Source organism: Camelus dromedarius, chromosome 21 (genome assembly GCF_036321535.1).
Source record: "Camelus dromedarius isolate mCamDro1 chromosome 21, mCamDro1.pat, whole genome shotgun sequence".
Taxonomy (NCBI): domain Eukaryota; kingdom Metazoa; phylum Chordata; class Mammalia; order Artiodactyla; family Camelidae; genus Camelus; species Camelus dromedarius.
Genome location: NC_087456.1, coordinates 21,371,502 through 21,396,188, shown reverse-complemented (window position 1 = coordinate 21,396,188; position 24,687 = coordinate 21,371,502). Strand labels below are relative to the sequence as shown.

General features: G+C 42.8%; 1 protein-coding gene and 1 pseudogene across 3 annotated transcripts in view; one reads left to right on the top strand and one right to left on the bottom strand.

The window, feature by feature from the left end:
• Nucleotides 1-6,703: 6,703 nt before the first annotated feature.
• On the bottom strand, nt 6,704-7,143 carry LOC105099727 (large ribosomal subunit protein uL15-like; annotated as a pseudogene).
• Nucleotides 7,144-15,795: 8,652 nt separating this feature from the next.
• Nucleotides 15,796-24,687, top strand: part of EPHX1 (epoxide hydrolase 1) — a 36,628-nt gene continuing 27,736 nt past the window's right edge. The window contains exon 1 of one of the 3 annotated variants that reach the window (XM_031438452.2): nt 15,796-15,931. The gene's annotated coding sequence lies outside the window, so the exon portion shown is untranslated. Of the gene's footprint in view, nt 15,936-16,896; nt 16,915-24,687 lie in introns of those variants that run through there. The other 2 variants (XM_010992586.3, XM_064477261.1) reach the window with 2 other exon arrangements.

Below are 24,687 nucleotides of genomic sequence, written 5' to 3'. Positions count from 1 at the left end.
TTAGTAAAAAATACATTGTGCTAATGGCAATACAGTATTCAGTGTTCTTTCTCTTTAAGACAGAAAGTGTTTCTCTAGTACTGCAGTTAAGATTTATGATAGCATGACAAGAAAGTCAAAATATTTCATTCTTCTTTCTTATGTTAAAAGTACTTACTGGGCTGGTTCTAGATAAGGTGGAGTAAGCACACTCCACCATGGCTCTTCTACTGACTATAGCTGCGAATGCATGGAGCCGCTGTTTGAGGACTTGAAAAGAAAATAGCAGGTGGATTGGGCAAGAAGGCTAGAATCTGAAGTACCAGTGAACCAGTGATGAATGAGGTTATCATTTTTACCCTCTCTGGTATCTACCAGCCTGAATTCAACACATTGGCAACCTGGAAGTAAGTACTGGGGTACAGACCAAGAGTGTCAGAAGCCTTTAAGTTTGACCCAAGGAGTAGAAGGGAAACTTGTAATATTCAGAGAGAGTGTAGAAATCCTTTTTTTTTTTTTTCCTTCTCTTTTCTGTATTCTCTTATAGGCCACCCGCAAGCAATCCCATGGTGGTAACAGTGTCGACTACTGGCAGTAGGAGCCTGCAAGAGCCAAAACTCAGAGAGGTAGCCCTTCCTTTCCATTACAACTGTGTTTCCAAGAGAGTGGAACCAACCCCCATTTTTTTCTCCTTGTGCTCTGTCTGCTTTTCCTTGGATGCAGACAGTGGCAAAGTACACAGGGTAAGAGAATCAATAGAAGAAACCAGAAAGTACCAGGGAAATCACAGGAAGGAACTCAAAGTAAGTGTCCCCAGAAAGCTGTTCATGTATTTTGGAGTCCACCCCCAGTCTGTACATGTGTATGTGTCTGATTCTTTTCAGTATATTAAAGACTTAGAAACTGAACTAATAGATAGACCACCACCCAAATCCCACACTTGCATTTGGGAGGTATTCACATGGGGTAGGTCTAAAAAGCACTGCATAAATTTTGAAAGCTGAACTGACTTCTTCTGCCTTCTCCAGGCTGTGATTCCTGTCAGTTCAGCTTGCAAAACCTTGCCTGATGTTGAACACCTAGAACTAAAATGCTGTGTCACTTATACCTCAGGTAAAGGAAACAAAAGCAAAAAGCCTTTGTCTGCAGCCTAACTGGCTTGACTGCCTGCTAAAACAAACAAAAACTCAATGTTCTGCATGGGATTTAAACAAGGCCCAGAGTTAACAAATATGTCAAGGGTACAATCTAAAATTTCCTGGCATACCAGGAAATGGAAGAATTCTCAGCTCAATAGATAAATAGACAGTCAATAGAGTCCCCAACCCTGAAACGTCAGATGTTGGAATTAATCTAACAAAGACCTTAAAGCAGCTGTTACCAAAGTGCTCCAGCAGATAATCATGAACACTCTTGAAATTAATGGGAAAAAACCCCCCAAAATCTCAGCAAAGTAATAGAAGATACTAAAAAAAGAATGAAATGGAAATTTTAGAGTTGAAAAACATAACCAAAATTAAAAACTCACTGAATAGTCTTTAGCATAATGAAGGAAAGAATGAACTTGAAGATAAACTAAGAGAATTTATCTAATCTGAAAAACAGAAAAGGATTGGAAAATAACAAAGCAAGATCATGAGCAGAGCTTTACAATAATAAAAAGTGTAACATTTGTGCTATTAAAAATCCCAGAAGGATAGGAGTGCTGTGGTGCTGAAGAAAAAAAATTTGAAGAAATATTTGCTAGAAACTTCCCAAATTTGGTGAAAAACTTAAACCTAGATTCAAGAATGTCAAAGAAATCCACACCCACACAATCATGATGAAACTGAACAATGATCTTAAAAGCAGCCAGTGAAAAACATTACCTATAGGAAAACAATGATTTGAATGATGATTTCTCATCAGAAATCATGGAGGCCAAAAGGAAGTGGCACATTTCTGAAATGCTGAAAGGAAAGAACTGTAAACCCAGAATTCTATGTCAAGTGAAAATATCCTTCAGGCATGAAAGTGAGATAAATCATTCTGGGATGAAGGAAAAGGAGGAGAATCCACTGCCAGCAAACTTGGTCTAAAAAGAATCACTAAAGGAAGTTCTTCAGTTAGAAAGGAGATGACGCCATACGGAAAATTAAAACATTCAGGAATGAAGGAAGAGAAATAGAAATGGTAATTATCTGGGTTCAAAGAATAAACCATTCTCTTGAGTTCTTAATATATGTTTGATAATAGAATTATAACATTTATGGTGTTCTCATTATGTGTAGATGTAATAACAAGACGTAAGTAACATAAAGGAGGAAGATAAAGAGACCTCTATGATAGTAAAGTTTCTGTCTCACAGTGATAAAATATTCTTAGTAGACTGAAAAGGTAAGTATATATATCCTCATTCCTCCAGCAACCAGTGAAAGAACTGCAAAGAAATATAGTAAAATAAATGAAATGCTAAAAAAATTTTAAATAACTTTTTTTAAAAGGTAAGAAAGGGGAATGAGCAAAAAATGAGCAAAAAACAAACACAAACCAAATAATAAAATAGTAAGCCTAAATGCAAGCATATTAACACTTACGTTAAATGCAAATAATCTAAGCACACAGATTGTCAGAATCAAAACCAAAAGAAACAGAACCAGCTATATCCTCTCTACAAGAAACATTTCAAGTGATGTTTTGATACAAGTAGACAATAAAAGGATGGAAGAAATATGCCATGCAAACACTAATCACAAGAAAGCTATGACTATGTTAATGTTAGGCAAAGACTTTGTAGCAAAGAATATTTCCAAGGATAAAAAGAGGTAGAAATATATTGATTAAAAGGGTCAATTCACCAAAACATAATAATCCTAAATGTGATTACACATAAATAGCTTCAAAATGCATGAAGCAAAATCTGACAACTGAAAGAGATAAAAATCTGCAATTAGATTTGAAGGCTACAATGCAACTCTGACACTAAACATCCAGAGTTAGCACAGACCACTAGTTAAAGTCTTCTGTGAGACTCCCTCACTTCAGACACAAGGTGCAAGCTCTGGGGTTCACACTTCTGACCAACTGGCCACAAATTCAGGGGTTCCTGCTACCCTGTCAGTTTCCATAATTTGTTGGAATGACTCACAGAACTCAGAAAAGTGTTAACAGTTTTATTATAAAAGATAAATCAAGACCAAATGAAGAGACATTAGATAAGGTCTAGGTGGGTACAAAATGCAAAGCCTCCGTGTCATTAGGACTAATTGCCCTCTCAGCATATTCAGGTATGATTACTAATCAGATTAGGGAAGCTCACCCGAGCTTTGGCTGTCCATTATGTTATGTAATGTAGGAATGATTGGCTCATTGGCCGCATGCTAGAACTCAATCTCTAGCTCCACTTCATCTCCCTAAAGGATGGGCCAGACATCCAGCTTAAAGCCCCAGCCCTCTAATCATGTGGTTGGTCTTTCTGGTATGACCAGGCTCCATCCTGAGTTACCTCGTTAGTATAAACTCAGACATGGTCCCAGAGGCCCACCGTGAGTAACAAGGATTCTTCTATCACAGACGTTAATTCCCAAGAATCAGAGACAGAAACCAGATGAATTCTTTATTATAAGACAATTCTCCCAGTAGTAAAACTTATAAATAGAAATGTAAAAGGATGTAGAATTGAACAACGCTGTCAACCAACTGGATCTAATTGATTCTTATAGATGAAACAATATTTTTAGTGCATGTGGGACATTTACTAATGTCATACTGAAAACTCTAGCCAGGGCAATAAAGCAAGAAAAAGAAAAAAAAAAAGGCATCCATATTGGAAAGGAAGAAGTAACTAACTATAGACAAATTGATTGCCTTCATGCATAATCCTGAGTAATCTATAAAATGGCTACTGAAACTATTAAGGGAGTTTATCAAGGTTGCAGGTTACAAGATCAACATACATAATTTTATTTCTGCATACTATGCACAACAGATACAGAAATTTAAGAGACATACGTTTTTAATATCACAAGATTTGCACTGGAAACTACAGATCATTGCTGAGAGAAATTAAGATTTCAGTGAGTGATGTATATTATTCAATGGGTCAGAAAAATTAGTATTGTTAAGATGTCATTTTTCCCTAAAGTGATCTACAGATTCAATGCAATCCCAATTAAAATTGTAGCAAGTTTTTTTTTTTCCTGGTAGAAATTGGTATGCTGATTCTAAAGTTTAGATGAAAAAATAAAGGCCCTAGAATAGCTAAAACAGTTCAGCAAAAGAAGAATTAAAGAGCTAAAACCGCCTTCTTTCATGTCTTACTATAAAGCTACAGTTATTCAAGACGGCATCAAGATAAACGACCAATGGAACAGAATAGGGAGTCAAAACAGACCCACACATGTATGGATAACATTTCACAAAGGTGCAAAGGCAAGTCAATGGAGAAAGGATAATCTATTCAACAAATGATGCTGGAACAATTAGAGATCCATATATTTAAAAAACATGAACTTGAACCTCTACCTTGCACTGTAAACAAAAATTAATTTAAAAAAAAATCATAGGTCTAAATATAAAACCAGAAAACTTCCAGAAGAAAACAGGAGAGTATCTTTGGGACCTTGGTTAGGCAGAGATTTCTTATACCGAAAATACTATAAAAGAAAAAAAAATTGGAGTTCAAAATTAAAATCTGTTCTTCCAAAGTCACTGTTAAGAGAATGAAAAAAAATGCTACATATCAGAAAAAATTTACTTGTAAAACAAATATCTGATGAACACTTGTATCCATAACAACTCTTAAAACTTGGTAAGAAAACAATGCCCCCCCTCAAAATACACAAAAGATTTGAACAGACACTTAACTATGGAAAGATGGCAAATGAGCACATGTTAAGATGTTCAACATCATTAGTTGTTAAAGAGATGAAAGTTAAAATCACGAAATATTACTGCACATCTATTACAATGGCTAAAATTAAAAAAGACTGACCACATCAAGTACTGACAATGTGAAGCAGTATGAGAAAACTCATACTGCTGGTGGAATGTATACTGGTACAACCATTTGGAAAACAGGCAGTTTCTTTAAAAGTTATATATACACCTACCATCCATACAAAGCCTTGTACATGAATGTTTATTGCAACTTTATTCATTAATAGCCAAAAACTAGGAACAACTGGGAAGTCCAACAGGTTTTTGGATAAACAAACTGTAGCACAGCCACACAGCAATACAACTCAGCAATGAAAAGGTGTACACATATATCAAAACTTGTAAAATTGTGTATTCTGAATATTTGGAGCTTACTATATGCCAGTTATGCCTCAATACAGTGTTTTGGGGAAAAAAGAGAAAGAGAGCGTGCTGCAATGACTGCAGTTGGCTGACAGCCTCCGATGGCCACACCTGTGAGATCTGCTGCACTGCGTCACTCTTCCTGGGCTGTTCCCAGCCAGTAACTGAGCGCAGCAGGGACACTAGCACTGGGCCAGTCCCGCCCCTTGTGACCTGGCTGAGACTTAGCGCTGCACTGCAGGCTGAGGTTCTTCCTACCCAGTTCTCCTTCCTCCCGCCTCTCCCCTTCACAGGTGTCACACCTGCACTGTGCTCTGAGGCTCTTGCCCACTCCTGCTCCCTCTCCATTCACCGGCATTTCTGCCAGCAGACCTCTACACTTACTTCATCTTGGTATGTGCTTTCTGGAGGACTTGAGTTGACACGGTGTCTTCAGATGTGTGTTGTCTGTTTGAATTTTAAATTTTTTGCTAATTTTCTGTTGGGTTGTCATTTCTTTAACGGTTATTGGGACCATGGACAAGTTATTTAACCTGCATACCTTAGTTTCCTCAGATGTAAAATGGCAACTAATAAGAACCTCACAGAGTTGTTATGAAGCTTAAATGAATTAGTATTTATAAAGCACTTAGAACAGTGTCTGGCACATAGTAATTCCTGTGTATTCATTAAATTGAAAAAAAAGGAATCCTGTTTTCAGGATAGCCTTTGTTGAACATGTCACAAACATTTTTGCCCATTCTGTCACTCACATTTTATCTTTGCGTATGGATACTTTTTTGGTCCCACTAATTTGTTTCTTAGTGCTGCCATAGCAAATTATCACAAATTTCGTGGCTTAAAAAAAAAACAAATTTCTTCCCTTAAATTGTCCTTTAGATCAGAAGTCCGAAATGAGTCTTAAAGGGTGAAAATCAAGTGGGGTTCGTTCCACGTGGGGGCTTTGGTGGAGAGTTCGTTTCTTTGCCTTTCCCAGCCTCTGGAGGCTATTCTCCACATTGCATCTCCTTTCCCACCCCTCCTTCTGTTATGACATCTTCCTCCTTTGACCTTCTTGACTCCCTCTTATAAGGACCCTTGTGATTACATTAATTCCCACCCAGATAACCCAGGATAATCTCATTTTTTTATTCTTATTTTTTATTGAAGTGTAGTCAATTTACAATGTTAGTTTCAAGTGTACAGCAAAGCAATTCAGTTATACATATACACATTCTTTTACATTATAGTTTGTTACAAGAAAATGAATATAGTTCCCTGTGCTATACAGTAGGACCTTGTTTTTCTATTTCATACATAGTAATATGTATCTGTTGATCCCAAACTCATAATCTGTCCTTCCCCGACTCTTCCCCCCCCCCACCCCGGTAACCACAGTTTGTTTTCTTTTTCTTTTTCTTTTTAAGCACTTGATGATATTTAATGAATCTCCCACCATGTGGCTTCAAGCTACAAGGACACAGGCACCACCCACATCCTTAATCTTCTCAGTGCTTCTGCTGAAGAATTTGGCCTTCACCATGACAGGCTGTTTAGGGAGCTTTCCCTTTGCCAGAACTTTGTAGTATCCCGATCGCACCACATCAGTGAGAGGAGCAGCTCCAATCTTGTTCCTGGCAGCACTTACCCATATCTGCTCACTGACCAAGGTCCACAATTTATCAAGGTTGACAGTTGGGCAGAAGCTTTGATTCCTCTTTAAGTGGTAATGCCTCATACCAACTCTCCCAAAGTATCCCGGGTGATATTTGTCAAAGTTGATTCTGTGGTGATGCCACCAGCATTACCCTGGCCTCCCAGATGCTTCTGGTGTTTGCTGATGGGGCTGTGGCCGTGGCTCATGTGGCCCCTAAGTTTCCAGGTCTTCCTTTGTCTGGATTGCATGTCAGCAGCCGAGATGAAAGAGCCACAGTTTGTTTCTATGTCCGTGAATCTATTTTCTGGTTTGTAAATAAAATTTATATCTTTTTTAAGATTCCACATATAAGCAATGTCATATGATATTTGTCTTTCCCCTCCTGACTTATTTCACTTAATGTGACAACCCAGGATAATCTCCTTATTTTAATCACACCTGCAAAGTCTCTTTTGTCCTAAAAGATAACGTATTCACACTTTCTGGGGATTAGTTCAGGGATATCTTTGGGGGAGCCATTATTCAAGCTACCACAGGTACCTTCTGCCATGCAGAAGTTTCACCTTTTGATAATAGTCACTTTCTCTCTTAGTCCATTCCTTTATGGTTTCAGTCTAACACCACTCTTCTTGGCATCCGTGCACATGGAACCCAGAAATGCAGGGAAGTCAAAGCCTGTGAGGTTCACCTTTGACCAGTGAGAGATGGAAGCTAATACTCTACTTTCTGCTGCCTGGGTGGGCAGTTCTGAGACTTGTTTTGGAAAGCTTCTCAGAAGGTCCCACAGAATCAAGTCCCAGTTATCCAGAGCAGTGGCCAAGTTAAAAACATATCCTTGTATTGTCTTTTCCTCCTTTACATTTTCATCTCCCAGCCCTTACTCCTACCTCTGGGATGACTTCCCGAATAAGCTACTATATGTAAGCCTTTGTCTCAGGCTCTACTTTCAGGGGAACCTAGATTAAAAGAACAAAAAAGACTCCTGGAAATTAAGAGCATGACAGCTAAAGTGAAAAAGTAGAAGTGTGAAAAGAAAAAAATTGCAGAAATATCTCAGAAAATAGAGCCAAAAAGGAAAAAAAAAATCAAGTATGACAGGAAAAGCAGTTCAAGATTTGGATAACAGAAATTCCAGGAAAAAGAAAATGGAGTGGAAGAAATCAATAAGATTATTTAAGAAATTTTTGCAAAATTAAAAGACATGAATTTCCAGGCTGAAAGGGCCCTCGTAGTGCCTTGCACAAAGGGTGAAAGTAGACCAAATATCAAGACCGATGATCTCGGAATTTCAGGAAAATGGTGATAAAGAGGAGATCCTCTAAGCTTCCAGAGGAAAAAAAAAGGGAGTTCTTTAAAAGGATCAGGCGTGACAATGACTTTGGACTTCTCAATGACAATAGTAGAAACTGGAAGATCGTGGAGTAACGCCTTCAAAATTGTCAAGGAAAATTATTTCCATCTTGGAATTTTGTATTCAGCCAAACAATGGGAAGCATTGAATAAAGACATTTCCCAGACACATTTAGATAAAGTTTTGCTGAAGTAGTATCTCCCTAATCTCAGTACCTTGAAAACTTGTTTATTTTTTGCTCAGATCACAGATGACTGTGGCTCCACGGCCCCACTCCTGCTCCAGGGTCTTCATTCCAGAGCAGAACCTTGAAACTTAAAGCTTCTGCTCAGATGTCACATCATATTCTATTGGTCAAAGCAAGTGACATGTTCAAGCCATGTATCAGTGATATGGGGAATTAGATTCATCTGTAGGGAGGCACTAAAGGCCACATAGCAAAGGGCAGGAATCTATACCCAGCAAATCCCTGGGAACAGTGATCTACTACACAATGCCTCAAAAATTTACCTCTCATAGACCCTTTTTCAAGAAGCCACTCAAGGATGTGTTCCTCTAAAATGGAGTGAGCCAAGAAAGGAAGGCATGGGATTTAGGAAGTAGATACCTAACACAGGAGAGAGCAGGGAGGAATCCCCAGAATGCTGGTGAAACGGGAACTCAGATGACAGCTGTGCCCCACGGATGGAGCAACCAGACCAGATGGGAGGCAGGTCCGAGGGCTCCTGAGGCACTTCTTCAAGAAAATGCAATTGAAGAAAATCTGATGTGAATGAATTTACTATGAAGAGATCTGGATAAGTGAGTGATAAGAAAGGTTAGAGGTGAAGTAGTGATCGGTACATAAGAAACCAACCAAATTTTAAAAATATTAATTCTAAGGAAAACATCATGTTATATAGGAAAAGAAAATCATGGTTGTTATTCTCTGCCCTGAGTTGCCTTCATAATAATGAAAACACTGAATATTGATATAACTAAAATTTGGGGGGAACACAGGGAGGAAGAAAGTTGGTGTAGTGAGGGCAGTTGAAGAAAGAGCTAATTTTGTAATCTGTTGAAGTCTTCAATAGGTAGTGCCTAAGATGAGGTTAAAAAAGAAAAGAACTTAAATATACAAATACAAAAAGAACCTGTTAAACAGGTTAAACCTGGATTTTGCTCTTCAGTGAGAATAGGGGGGTGGGGAGGCAAAAATTACCGTTGTCTTAAAACCATGTGGGGCCATGAGGCTTCAAAGGATTGAGTCTGAGTAAACTACCGAGTTTAAATAACGCTCCCCCCATCCTGTGCAAAACAAGAACGAAACGATTCTCACACTCAAATAAGGCATAGTCATTAGCAGTGTTCAATGAAGACCCACAGAGGGCTCCAGAGGCCTTGCCTGCTTTTGAACTTCATGTATAAACTGTTTACAACTGGCTTTTTTTTTTTTTTTAAACTGAATTCTTCTGTTGAACTTTGATCTTCACTTGATAATATTGTTGACCACTGATCTTAAAGTCCTGGGAATATAATATAGTCAGAGATCTCAAGAAACCTGGGAGGAAGTGGTCAGTGCGAGGTCATTTAAAAGAAATTTCAGGATTGTTGAGTAATACACCATTCCACCTTTCTGAGGACCCAGGAAAAGTACTTAGAAATCTTACATTTTGCGTCTTTCCTCTTTATTTGCATCTTTTTATGAAATATGAAATCTATTTAAAATCTAAAATTATTTTCTACTGTATTGACTCAGTGCATAGAACATATTATTTTATTTTGTCATTCTTGATAATCCCCCAAAAGATATCTTTATGAATTCTTTTTTCCATTGTACATGGGCAAGTTTCTAGAAACTGGGGGTTCTGCTTGTATTTGTTTATTGGTTGTTTTGTTGTGTTGATGGAAATGATCAAGAAACCAATCTATAATAGGAATAGAAGAGTTTTATTTGAGCCATACTGAGGATTATAGCCCAGGAGACACAGATTTAAGAAGCACTTGAACCGTGTTCAGCTCGACTGTAAAATGAGGGAAGCTTATAAAGGCAAAACCCACAAAATTACATAAGATGTTTGTCAAGAATTGTAATTGGAACTGGCAAGAAATAAGGTTTCTTACCAATCCAGGATTGGTTGCAGTGAGAAATGATTGCATGATATGAGAGTCTAACTATAATAAAATACATACAGATCTGGGGCAACCAATAATCTTTCAATTAACATCTGAAAAGAAATTTATCGATAAGCATCCAGAGAGCAGAGAGTGCGGGGCAGGAGCCCCATAGCGAATAAGCATGAAGGAAAAGCTTGAGTGGGAGCAGAAGGAAACAGTAGTTGATTGGAACTGATATGAGCCTGGAGTTGGGAAGCATGTAAGAAATGCTTTAGAATCTAGATGGAAAAGCAATAAATCTGGAGTGTGCAATGGCATCAGAAAATAATATTTTAAAATGAATTTCTATTTTTGCTGTACATGTTTTTTTAAGAAATCAAATAAACAAGACTTAGAATAAAATATAATAATCCCCTTCCCTCATTTTTCCCACTCTACTTTCAAATCTTTTGGCATTTACCTCTGCATATCTAAATAATGTGCTTATAAATCGTATTTTCTTGGTTTGTCAATTTTAGACATTGTCTGTTGATTTTCTCCTATAATAAAGACTTAAGTATTATACACCTACCCCTACTTCATCCTTCCAAGATAGTAATAATAATAATAATTTTGTTAAGTCAATAGGGTTTACATAATGATGACTCTGTAAATATTGCTGACTACAGAGCCAAGCAGTGTACTCATTACATTTTCTTTCTTGCACAACTTTGTTTTTCCTGTTGTTAATCATTTTCCTCCTTTATTTACTTTTTAGCTTCCTTTCCTTTGTTCTTTTCCCCTAAATATGCCATTAGATATGACGAATACTTTTCATGTTATTTTCCAAAAACTTCACTAAGTTAATGTATAATTTCATATTTTCCCAGGAGACCTACCTCCCAGCCATTTGTCTTCCTCTTCTAATCTAGACAGGTTGCTCTTTAAGCCTGATGCACAATTGTCAACCTAGGATTCCTCTTGCTGCTCCTCTATTAGGTCCCCTGTTTCTCAAATACCATGTCTTCCCCTCTCATGATTTACCCAATTGTTTTGCTGGAGCACATCCTCTAGTAACATCCTTAGAAAAGGGTACATGAGAAGTAAAATGTATTTAGTCCTTATATGTCTGAGAATGTCTTTAATTTGCCCTCACACTTTATGGTATAATTCTTTCTTGGAAATAATTTTCTCATACCTTTTGAAGGCCTTGCTTCACTATTTTTTTGGCATCCAGTGTTACTGCTAAAGAAGTCTAATGACATTCTGATTATTGAGCTTTGTGTTAACCTATTTTTTTTTTTGGTACTCCCCCACCTCCAGAAGTTTTTAGATTTTCTCTTTTTCTTTACTATTCTGAAATTTCACAGTGACTTTCATTGGTGTGTTTTTCTGGCTTTTTATTGTGTGTTTTTAATTTGGAGACTCATGCTTTACTTTGGGAAATATTCTTGGATAATTTTTTTAATAATTTCCTTCTCTCTGTATTCTCTTTTCTCTCTTACAGAACTCATATTAGTCTGGTGACTTCCTGGATTGATCTTCTGATTTTCTTTTCCTTTTTTCTCTTTCACTGTCCATCTCTGCTTTGTGTTCTGTTTTTTTTTTTTTCTGGGAGTATTCCTCAATTCTATCTTCTGACCTTTCTGTTAAATTTTCAGTTTCAAAAAGTGCTTTCTAATTCTCTGAATGCTTCTTTATATTATGCTATCTTGTTCCTACTTCATAGATACAATTGATTTCTTATCTCTTTGAGGATATTCTGGTTGCCTGTGAGCACTTTCTCTCTGTTTTGGGCTCTGCCTTTCATGTTGGAGGCTTTCCCATGTCTGGTGATCTTTCAATATTTAGGAGTGAGAGACTAAAACACCAATTGGAAGCTCTGTGTACGTGGCAGGCAGTAGCCTGATTGACCTCAGCTGTTTTGGTATTAGGCCCCCAATGTCACCATCTGCAGCTTTTTTCTTGAGGACTGCTCATTTATTTCAGAGGCACATCCCTCAAGCAGGCAGTCCCCTGCCTGGGGATTATCACCTGGAGACAGTGTTCTGTGAGCCCGAGAGGGAAGGGGCTGAGGAGGGACTCACAGGTTAATGTGAAGACTTTCACTTGGTTCCACTGTTTTCAGTCAGGACTCACATCCCTGTTCTCCTTGGGCCTAGTGCCCCTGAGGTGGAAGCCTCTCAGTTCAGTTTCCAGAAGACAAGGTGAGGGAGGGCTTGTCACTGGCTTGGAGCAAGAACAAGGGGCAGGAGATATAAATTCTCCTTATACAAACTTTAAATTAATCTTCCTAGGGTTTTTATTTTCCAATTTCTTGTGTGTGTGTGTGTGTGTGTGTGTTAAAATACACACAACAAAATTTACCATTTTAACTATTTTTAAGTGTACAGTTAACTAGTGTTAAGTACATTCATTTATATTGTCATGCAACCATCATCACCACCCATTTCCAGAACTCCTTTCATCTTGCAAAACTGAACTTCTATACCCATTAAACAATAACGCCCGTAATTCAGTCTTTGCCTTACATTCTTGGCATACCCAGCATGAACACCCAGGGACACTCAAGGTCTCTGCAGATTACCATTCCCTACACATTTGCCTTCAGAGATTCCCCAGATCTCTAGCTCCTAAGACTGCAGGCTGTAAGGCAGGTAAGGTAGATGCTTTCTAAGGGCCAGATAATAAATAAATATTTTAGGCTTTATAGGCAACTACTCAACTCTGTTGTCGTAAAGCAGCCATAGATGATATGTGAACAAACAAATATGACTGTGCTCCACTAAAACTTGATTTTCAAAAACAGGTTGTGGGTCTGATTTTGGCCCATGGGTTATAGTTTGTGATCCCTACAAGTCTAGGGCAAGAATCTGCTTGCTTCTAGTTGTAGAAAGGTTTATAGCTTTATCTGTTCTGCTTAATCAGTCACCCTACTTTTTGCCAAAAATTTTGTTGGCATTTCTCCTCTGCTGTTGCCTTTTTGGCCAATCACTTTGTCCTTGTGGAATTTATAGCTTTTCTCTCCCTCTAGGTATTTTCACAGTGTTTTCAGTAGGAAGCTGAGGTAAATGCGTATGTTTGTTTGATCCACAATTGTTAAAACTTTTTATTTCAGAATAATTTCAAACCTACAGTAAAGTTGTTGCAAGAACAGTGCAAGAAACTCCCATATACTCCTTACCCAGAGTTACTAATTGTTAACATTTTGTTGCATTTGCTTTATAATTCTCTCTCTCCGTATATATATATATATATATATATATATATATGTATATATATATATACACACACACACACACATACACATGTAGCATATATATAGTTTGGAATATTTGTATATTCCATATGAAATGAAATAAATATTTCAGACATGATGTTCCATTACTCCTTAAATAATTCAATATGTACTTTCTAAGATCAAGGATATTCACTTAGAAAAAAATTCATTCTCAAAATCAAGATATTTAACATTTAATATAACACTATTATTTAATTTATAGACCTTCTTGAAATGTCCCCAATAGTCCCAATAATATTCTTCATAGAAACAGTTTCTGGTTCAGTCTAGAATAGAGCATTGCAGTTCATTTTCATGACTCTTTAGTCTCCTTTCATCATGAATATTTTATCTGCCTTTCCTTGTCTTTCATGACATTGACCTTTTTTAAACATTGACATTTTTGAAAAGTAGAGGCTATTTATTTTGTAGAATGTTACTTAATTAGGGTTTTTTGTCCTGATGGTTCCTCATGATTAGATTCATACTGTGCATTTTTGGCATAAAGGATGTTGTTTCCTCCCCAGTGAATGAGGAATGTACCTACAATTTTTATCCTAAATTATCCCCCATATATATTATTTTTCATTTTCCCTGATGTACTTGGAAACTCTCTGGAAGTTTGTATAGAAGAACATCCTTTGCTCTCATTACACCCATTCTTTTGCTCCATAAATCTTTCAACAGCTTCTGCCCAAAAGCAGTAGAAATCTGTCTAAATTTTGCCCTGTTGAGTTGGACTCGGTGACTTATTTATTTACTATTTATATGTAGATTGTACTTTTAAATATCTTGGACTATCTCAGATTTCATATTCTAATGTTGGATGGATGATCCAACCAAGGAGATTAGGATACAGGAGTGAGGAGTGAGGTGACAATCTCATTGCATTTTTTGTATAAAAAAAAGAGATTTATTGAGATATAATTCACATGCTATAAAATCCATCCTTTTAAAGTGTACAATGCAGTAGTTTTTAGTATATTCACAGAGTTGTGGTGCTACAATCATCACCAGTATATAATTTTAGAATGTTTTCATCATCACTGCAGTTTTAAAAGTAACAAATTTGAGTCCCTTGGTAAAATGGCCAGAGGCAGACTTCTGTTTGAAAGATTTGGGGGAGGGATGGAGGAATCTCATAGACTACAAGTTTTAAAGGAGCACAGAAATGCCAGAGAGTGCAGGGGTGAGAGAAGACTTTCGTAGGAGGGTGTGGAATTAAAGGACACTAGGATTTCATGTTTGGATGCAGGAGAGCATCCTTGACAGGTGTACTTCATGAGCGAAAGTTTGGAGATGGTATTGAGTTGAGTGTGTTTGTCAGCCAGGAGCAGACTCCCTTAATTGAAATGGAGAGTTCTTGGGCCAGGATGAGCAGTAAGGCTGGAGGCCAAGGGGATCAATTTTATCCTAAAGTTATATGCAGGGTGACAGTCAGAAGCTTAATATCCCTATTAACAGGCCCTGGTTGTGGTCTGCCGACTGAGATCTTGATGCCCATTGTTGAAACAGCTGCATCTCGGAGCACGTAAAAGATGCGCTGGAGGGGTTGTGAGGCGATTAAGTGGCACGATGACAAAGGTGACTGGGTAAGTTTTCTAAGGATGAAGGTCTGGGAATTAACACTTGTAGAAGTCAAAAGAACCCAGTATCCACTGGCCTGGGTGCCCAGTTCCCCCTGAACTGGAGGGGACTGACTAAGCAGCTACTTACTCTCCAGGCCTCGAACTCAGCGTTGTAGATCTCAGTTCTCACCATGACGACTTCTTTGAGTGGGTCTTACTTTCACCCAGACTAGTGCTTTTCAGACCTTGTGTTGAAAGACAGATTGGTTTGCTTTTAAATTTCCCAGTCTGTCCTGGACTGGAAACGTACATGTGAAAAATACAGTAACAGTGAATTGCTAGAAAGATGAAATTTTAAAAGTCATACAATGTGCCAGCTTGGGAGGGTGGGGGCTGTTTATTTATTTTGATTCAGTTGACAGAGTCACTGCATAAATTGCTAAATACTTCAGCTCCGTTTCTGTGCTCAGGTCGGCGGACCGCACTTTGACAGCCCTCTTCCAAAGCAGAGGCAGAGCTTACGAAGGTGAAGAGTTCCTCGGGTCGCTTTGGTAACGGGGGCGGAGCGGGACTGAACCCGGGTCTCACAGGCCGCCCCGGGCCGGGGCCCAGACCGCCCCGCTGGGAGGCCGAGCTCGGGCGTGGTCAGCGAGGGGCTGGCCGGGGACGCACGGATCAGAAACCAGGGGAGCCGGGAGCCGGGAGCCGGAGGGATCGCGCACCTGCTGCCGCCGAGCCCTGAAGCTAGCGAGCCGACGACCGTAAGTAAGCGCCTGGGACGCGTCGTGCGCAGTTTACGAGATACGGGCGGCAGGGACCGCGCTCCCAGGACGCAGAGGCCGATCGGGATCCTGCGGGCTGGGAACGGCAGGGGGCTGCGAGCTGGGGGACGCTGTCGACTGGCGCTGTCCGGCCAGGGCTCTAGGGAGACTTCCAGACAGGCCTGCGCTCCCGCCCCCTTTCCCCGCTGTCCGTAGCTCCATCCCCGACCCAGGGACCGCACACGCCACCCGGCCCCCGGCCCTCTCTGCACCCTCCGCCCTCACCCAGTGCTCCCAGCTCCGGGAAGAGGCCCGCGCGAGCCCTGCGAGTGGACAAGGGCCACTGGGGCAAGGACTAAGGCGGCCTTGGACTGCGTGGACACTCGCAGGCCTGGGCAGCGGGGTCCCCTTGACTGGTTATCCCGGAAAGTATTGCTTTCAGGGGTGCGTCTCGCTCAACGCAGTGAAACGCACCTGTTTGTCACCAGAATCCTAAAACCCATCTCAAGTCTTTTAGTTGAAACGTGCTTTCTTTCCATCTCTGTCCGCCGCCCCAATTTTTCTCTCCCGCCTCTTGCTCTGTTCTCGGGAGAGAAGGCCAACTCGCTCAGCTGAGAGCACAAAAGAATTGAAATTGGGCTGAAGGTTAAGAGTTCGCCGGTAGCAGAAGCCGAGAAATGTGATCAGTCTGAGGATTAGCTCAGCAGAGATCCGAGACCCATTCGGCTTCCCTCTCTGGCAGGAAGCTGTGAACTTGAGCTCTGGCCCCTGACTTGCTCGGCCCATTCTGAAGCTTTGGGTATAGGGGTGCGGGCAGTGGGCTCTAGCAATGATGTGATCCTAATTTTGACTTCTTTTTCTTAAAGCTGCGTCCCGACCCCCTTCACTCTGCTCCACTGTATAAACTGCAGGCTCCACAAAGCCTGGGTGGGCCCCTGGCGCTTGGATGGGAAGACTGTCTCTGCCCTGCCTCCCCTAGCTCGGTGAGGGTTCAGCACGTGGAGGAGGGTTGGGAGGAGGTTAGGGGGCCCTATGCGTTTGGCAACTCAGCATACAGTACATGGGCTTTGCTGGGATTTATGAGTTGGTCTAGGAAATTGTTGGGAACATTGGCATTTATGCCTGTTTCAGTGCCACTCTGCAGACTCCTCTGAATTCAGCATAATTTTTTTTTCACACTAAAAAGTAAATTTTAATGTTATGACACACTATACAGAGACGCATGACTTTAGTTAACAGTTTCCCACCATATGCAACACTGCCCTCAATCCCAGGAAAATTGCAAAAAAAAATTCTGTAATACCATCAAAGAGGATCTGGGATATTGTTTCTATTAAAAACAAATTTCCCTTCATTCTTAACACTGTACAATTCAAATCCTCTTCTTCCAGAGGTCACTGGGACCCTTTATATGACAGACAGGCCAGTCTGTGCCTTTGAAAATGAAGGAACTTTCAGATAGTGGCTTTTTCCACACATAAATCAAAGCAACTCAGAGCTCTCCTGCCAGTGCATAATTGTTTGGCTACACTAAAGCCAAGTCAAATGATGCCCACCCAGGTCAGGCTGACCTTATGAAAGCAAGGAAAAAAGAAATACTATAAAAAGCAGAACTATTGTCCCTTCTTAATGAGCTATTTAAAAGAACGTTCATTGCAAAAATCAGTACCAAATGACAATAAGTTTAAATTCCAAATGTGGTCTATAAACTACTCCCAGTAGAAGTGGAATAGCAGTCTAAATTCCCTGTCCTTGCTCCATAGACCATTTAAAATCTGTCTCAAAGCTGTTTTTCTCCCAAGCCTTACTACTGCTCTAAGCAAACCTTGCAACACAGCCAAATGAACCCAGTGCAGCTCGCACTCGCCATCTCCCTACCTCTGCTCACTATATCGCTCCCTCTAGGTCCCATCTGTCTTTCAAGGCCTGACCAATCTTCCCTTATGAACAAAGCCTTCTCAGCATTATTTAAAGTAAACATTTGCAAGAAGCCTCACTGCTCCGGAAAGTAATTATTTTCTTCAGTGTGGTGGTTCCTTCTTTCAGGGAGTCAGGGCTTAGGGATGCTGTGGGGGCCTGTCACTGGCCCCAATAGGTCTGACTTATCAAAAAGCTCTGGAAGTGTTCAGTGGTTTTTCTTTCCCAAATTTCCGCACCTAGGAGGGCCAGGTGAATACTTCTGGCATTTCCCTGAGCAGCTGTGGGCAATGCATGCGGACTGCCAATAGTGTGCAGGCTCTGCCCTGGGCACGCAGGGATCCTAAGCAGGGAACATGCCTTCACAGAGTCTGCAGTTTTGCTGGGGGAAAGATGGACAATAAGCAAACTAAATTTGTAAAATATAAAGTATATTAGAAAGTGATGTGTGCCATGGAGCAAAATAAAGCACTGAAGAGAGGAGGGGCGGGTCTGGTAAAAAGAGAAGGTCTCATGAGAGGGGATGTTTAAATAATACTGAAGATTAAGGGAGTGGCAAGCTGCTATCTGGAGCGACTGTGCAGCAGGCCAAGGGAAAAGCAAGTGCTGAGGCCCTGTGGCAGGCGTGTGTCTGCCATGGATGAGTTTTATGTCTATGTTTGCTAAGTGTGAACCAAGCTGCCACCAGTGTCCTTTGGTGTGAGTGACTAGTGGATAAACTGAACTGGCCCAGCCTGAGAACAAGAGGTTCCTCCACCTCCAGTTCCAAGAAAGACAAGTCTTTCATGGAAAATAACTGCTCAGCAAGGCAGCCAGGGTGAACCTCAACACCATCTGCTCCAACCCACATGCTCCCTGTGTGATCCCACCTGCCTCTCAGCTATGCCTCAAGCACACTGGCTGGTTCAGACTTATGGGAGTGGGATGTCTGTGGGAAGCGAATGAGTCGGGGCTCTTTTGACAGAGGGACCTTTAGAGAAAGGGCATCCAACCATTGGAGGAGGTGGAATGCCTACCCCACCCTCCTCCTGTAGTGTCCTGGTTCATGTCTGCTGTCTAAATCCAGCACCAGCTGGAGGTCTCAGGGAGCCCCCGTGTCATCAATGCACAGCAACATACCCATGGACATAAGAGCCCAGCAGGCCCAGGCCTAGTGATGGCTCACCTGCACCTTGACTTCCAGCTTCCTGGCCCTGCCCAGACATGCGAAGGCAGGGACTGTCCAGATTCCATTTCTCCATCCTTGAGCTGAGTTACTCAAAGACATGGAACACAACTGGACTTTCAAAATAATGGAGAGCTCAATGTGAGCTGCTCTCCTGCTGAAGAAACAGTCCGGAGCTTACCCACTGGGGCTGGAGTGAGCACAGATGGAGCAGGCCTGTGGTGACTTAAGGAGCCTCTAGGTTCCCATGCTTAAAACCCACCTCTGATAGGGCCCTTCATCCCATCATGAGTGATTCATTCCTTTGAGAGGTAATACAGTGATGTGGAAAGAGAACTGACATAGAAAGAAGACCCAGCTTATGTCCCAACTCTGCCATTAATGTGTCTCCTCTGTGGACCTCATCCATGGAGTGAGGAGGTTGGGCTACGTAACCTGCAGGACTTCTTACAGCTCTGCTATGTGATGATTCTGTAGTTAAGAATCCAAAGGGATCTTCAGAAATGGAAATAGTGGGGAGTGGTCAGTTTGGGTGGGGCCTGGGTGGGGCCCGCAGCCTATGCCAGGTCACTGAGGGCAGCTGCACACAAAGTGAAGGGCCTGGCCTAGGATATGGGGAGCAAAACCCCAGGCAGAGGTCGAGGGCCCAGGGTTGAGGCAGAAATGTAATCACCCAGCCCAGCTGGCCCCATGGGGTCACCTGTGGGCTTCCCGTGTGGTTCTTGGCCTGGGCCCAGTGGTCTAGGAGCAGAGGCTCCAGGGAACTGTGTGGTCAGCTGGGGAGGTTGCAGCAGGGAGAATCACCCCAGCAGTTCTCCCAGGAGGGATCCAGAGCTTTGCCAAAGATCCAGCCACCCCATCCCCTTGCCTGAGGAGGGAGCAGCAGATGCTCTCTTGCCAAGAAGAGAACTGTACAATCCTGACTTTGGTTGTATAATTAAATACACGATTGTGCAAACCAAGTTCAAACTGAAACAGCCTCTTATGCCATCAATGTTACAGTTAGCCTCTGTATCTCTGGGTTTTGAGTCCATGGATGTGGACTCCACCAAGACAGAGGGCCGACTGTTCTATGCTGTTTTATATAAGGGACCTGAACATCCATGGATTTTGGTATCCAGAGGGTCCTGGGACCAATTTCCCACAGATACTAAGGAATGACTCAGATTACTTTCCTGAGAGAGGTCATAGTTCATCCTTTGTCACCAGAGAGCAGCTATTGTCACTCTAAAGTCTAGCCTACAAGCGTTCCTCCAGGTGGGCTCAAGGAGCTGGAGTGGAGTCTTCCTGTCCACTGGACTCTATTGTCTTTGTCTTGGCTTTCGCTGTCTGGCAGTGGGCACCGTTCTTGTAAGAAGCCAATTTAGTGCACTGTTCAGCTACTGCAGAGCCACACCTGTTAAGCTCTCCAAGCCCAGCTGAAAGTGCTTGCATTAGGAGGAAGAAAATGTTCTTGTATTTGAGGAGTTCAAGGACTTTCCAGAGGATTCTGTAGCCAACCCACAAGTGGGGACCATAAGCTTTGTCCCAGGTCAGGAGTTTTTGCTGCCTTTAGAAAGACTGAAAAACAGATTGAATTAAAATGTCTTTTTGGCATTTACAAGCTGGGTTAATTCAGGCAGACCACTTAGCCTCTCTGAGCTTCTTCTTCTTTTTCTTCTTTTTTTTTTAAATAGAGATACTGGAGATTAGCCAGGACCTTGTGCATGCTAAGCATGGGCTCTACCACTGAGCTGTATTCCTCTCCACTGAGCTTCATTTTTAAATCTTTTTTTTTTTTTTTTTAGTAGGGGGAGGGAGGTAATTAGGTTTATTTATTTTTAGAGGAGATACTGGGGATTGAACCCAGAACCTTGTGCATGCTAAACATGCGCTCTACCACTTGAGCTATACCCTCCCCTCTTAAATTGCTTTAAAACAAGAAAAAACTACCCCTTATTTCTCAGGGTTACTGTAGTCCACAAGATGATGTGCGTAAGGAGTCTTGCTACCCCCCATGTTCTAGTCCAGGGCTTCTTTGGGCTTCCTCACGGTGGGTGATGGTGCCCAGAGACACACTGATGGAAGGGCTGTGAGCTCTAGCCAGGCTGTGGCCTGCGACAAGAGCCGTGAGGGGGCGGGAGTCAAAGACCCACGCAGTGTTCCTCGGGCGGCTGGGCGTGGGCCCACCCCACTTCCCCGAGGACCGCAACCTCAGATTGTCCCCCCGAAGCTCAGCTTGGGACTTGGCTTCCCGTGTGGAATGAATGACCTTTGGTACATTGGGTGTGACTTTCCGTTGGTACTACTCTTCGTGTTAAAACTGGAGAGACTTGGACCTTTTGGTAAATAAGAGAAATATTTTGGTTCCAGTGCCAAGCTCCATGATTAATCCCTGCCGTGAATGCCAAGGGCCCAGGGAAGTCTGACTCTCTTACTAACTCTCGGTGGGGAGAATGGATGTACTTTACCACTTTCCAGTCTTTCTGTGAACCAAGTTATCCCTGCGAGGAGGCAGGAGCGGACAGGCCTGGCCACCAGCTGGGGGAAGGCGGCCCCCTGCCCTTGCGGTTCTGTGCCTCCTTCCCACGGACAGTTTTCAGGGTCACAGTCACACTGTCAAAATGGAACATCTTAATTTCCAAGTTGTCCCTGGATCTCTGGTTGAACTCCAGAAATAGTTTTAGCTGTTTGTGACTTTTTATTTCTCTTTGCAACCTAGACATTGATACAAGCAAACAACAACCAGGACATCAACAACCCAGAATATTCCCTGAACTCTGACCCTAGTGCTTGGGGCTGCTCTGTGTGAAGCACAGACAAGAAAGCCAGCTCAGGTTACGGAGCAGAGCGGTGGCCCAGCTCACTGTGCTCTCCTGTTACACACTATTGAGGAAGCTTCCAGATGAAGAGCATATTGTTAAGGAAAAGCAGGCTTGGGGAGGGGAGAGGGGGGCAGGGTTTGGTTAATGGTGGGAAGTAAATCAAATAAGTGTATTATATGGCCCATTCCTATTATCTCCTGAAATAGAAGTCTTTCTTTCCTCATAGACAATGCCAGGTACTGAAATTCCACAGAAAGTAATGTTTTTTCCTCAAAGGCAGTGAATTGTGTTCCACTCTGGTTTTTCTCTGGTAATTTAGAACCAGTAGAAAACTTGACAGCTCTTATTTTATTTTATTTTTTTAATTGCTTTTTTTATTGAAGTACTGTCAGTTACAATGTGTCAATTTCTGATGTACAGCACAATGTCCCGGTCATGACAGCTCTTATTTTAATTGGTAGAACGTGAGATGGAACAGGACTTCAAATGAAACTCCCCTAGCCAGAGTGTGTGAACTCTGCGGTGTGGAGAATCTGATCGCCCTTATACTGTTTAACTAAAAGTCTGCATGGAAGTTTGTATAAATGAGTTTGTGGTAGCCCCCACTCCCCAGCACAGGGACATTTAGAATCTGTGGAGGTCACCATCCCCTCTCTGAAGCTGCTCTGGGCCAGCCAGCCCACCCATATGGCCCCCCCTTCACCTATCCAGACCCTCCAGGTAGGTGCTAATGCTCCCTTCACTCAGGCCTCAGAGCCCAGAGCAGCCTCCTTATCCCAGGCTGCGCTTTCCCACACTTTCTGCCTTCCAGCCACACTGGCCTTCGGACCTCATATTCACCCTGGAAACCCTATGCATTTCCCTCTTGCAAGGGTCGCTCCTTAACTTCCCATCTTGGTTCAGATAGCACTTTCTCAGGGAAAGTTCCCTCATCTTCAGGCTAAGGCCCTCTCCCTCACCTGTAGTGTTCTCAGGATTCAAAAAAAAAGTGAATGCCTGTGAAAATAGTCCCCTGTGTGGCCACTTTAGCTGCGTTAACTCAGTAAGGGAGGTACTTTATTCTGTCCATCTCACAGGTGGGGAGACTGTGGCTTGGACAGTTGAAGTCACTGGCCTAAGCTTGCATGGCTGGTGAGCAGTAGGGCCAGGATTCAAAGCGGGCACTTAGTACCTGACCCCCAGCTGAGCTGGCTCCCGACTCCACGCAGGGTGGCATCAGAGCAGCAGTCACTAAGGGTACTCTTGCCATCCATCTCTACACGTACATGTGTAGTTGGGGGCCGGGGGCGGGGAGACCCTCCAAGGCAGGTAGTGATGTGCCTCACTCAGGCCCCAGAACAGAGTTCTCCATGAGAAGGCTACCCCCACCCCCACTGTTTTTACATGTTTACTTTCCTTTGTTTTTGCCTACAAATGACATTTTTCCTTTCCCCGGGTGCTGGCCCCAGGCTGCTCTCCAGGGCTTGGCCCAGATCTTGCAGAGAGATAAACACAGCTCTCACCCCAGTGCAGAGTTCATCCCAGCTGGCTTTGCCCCAGGGCACCGGCCACGGGGGTTCAAGGGAAATGGCTGTGGATGGAGAGGCTGGCCTTGTGCTGGGCTGCGCAATCAGGGAGCACCCCCCCACCCAGGGTTCTCCCCCATCCATCCTGAGCCAGAGTGGCCTCTGCTATGGTGAACAGGCCTGGAAGTTTCCAGCATCACGTTTGGGAAGCCCCTGGGAGCCCCAGGCTTGTGCGGCTGTCGGTGAGCGGTGAGCGTTGTTGGAGGAACGTTCCCCATTTGCATTGCCTTCCTTGGCAGGCTGGCCTGGAGCGGAAGGGGAACCATCTGGTTTCCCCTCTGCTTGATGTTCCTTTCACCTTCCACCCAGGAGGAGCAGCAAGGCTGGGGAGGGTGGTGAGGGGCCGAGGCTGAGGAAGCACACTGACCCCCAGCCCTACGTCTCGGGGGCACACAGTTGTATGCCTGTGGCTGCCTCCCCCAGAAGAAGCACAGAAGGTTCTCAGCTCCTGTGAGTCTGAATCACTGTCAGGAAGACATGGGACACCAGGGCAGAGGGAGGAATTCCCACCTGCGGCCAGAGCTGGCCTTTCTCAGCAGGCTTAGGGCGGTGTCCACCCTCTTGGCCTCTACTGTGGGAGGACAGTTGGGATTCAGTCTGTAATGCACTTGACCCAAGGCCAGGTATGTGATAAGTGCTAAGTAGTGAGAAGTTTTCCATGACCTTAAGAGCATTTTCTGGCTGTGAGGTTGTCACCACCTGCCTGGGTTTGTTGTGGGGGAGTTGCTGAGGGAAGGCTGGCAGACACCCCACCTCATTGTGTTCATCAGCCTCCTGAGTCTGATCCTCATCTTTTTAGACCCCAAACCCTGATGTTTGCAGTGCACCCGGGATACTGGCCCATCTCTACAAACTAGGCTGAGAAGTAGGTCATCTATAATTCCTCAAGGTGAATTCAGCCATCTTTTTGTTCAAAAGTTCTGATCATTTTCAACACTGTCATTCAAAGGATTTTTAAATTCATTCCTTCAACAAATATTTACTGAACATTCAGTAAATGCCAGGCACTAGGGACACACGGGGGCAAAGCAGACCTGGCCTCTACCCTCAACTTCTACTTCCAGTGGGGGCGGCCCATACCATGTCACCTCTTGGACAGATGTGCTGGACAAGGGCTAGGAGGAAGAGGTGTGCCGTGCTGAAAGAAGCCCAGAGGAGGGAGGCTTGATCTGAAATCTGAAGGATGAATGGGAGTTAGGAGCTGAGAAGGGGTGGGAAAAGCATCGCAGACAGAGGGACCAGCCTTTCTACAAAGCCCTGCAGTAGGGAGCTGGACTACAGGGAGTCCAGGGAGGGAGCAGGTGA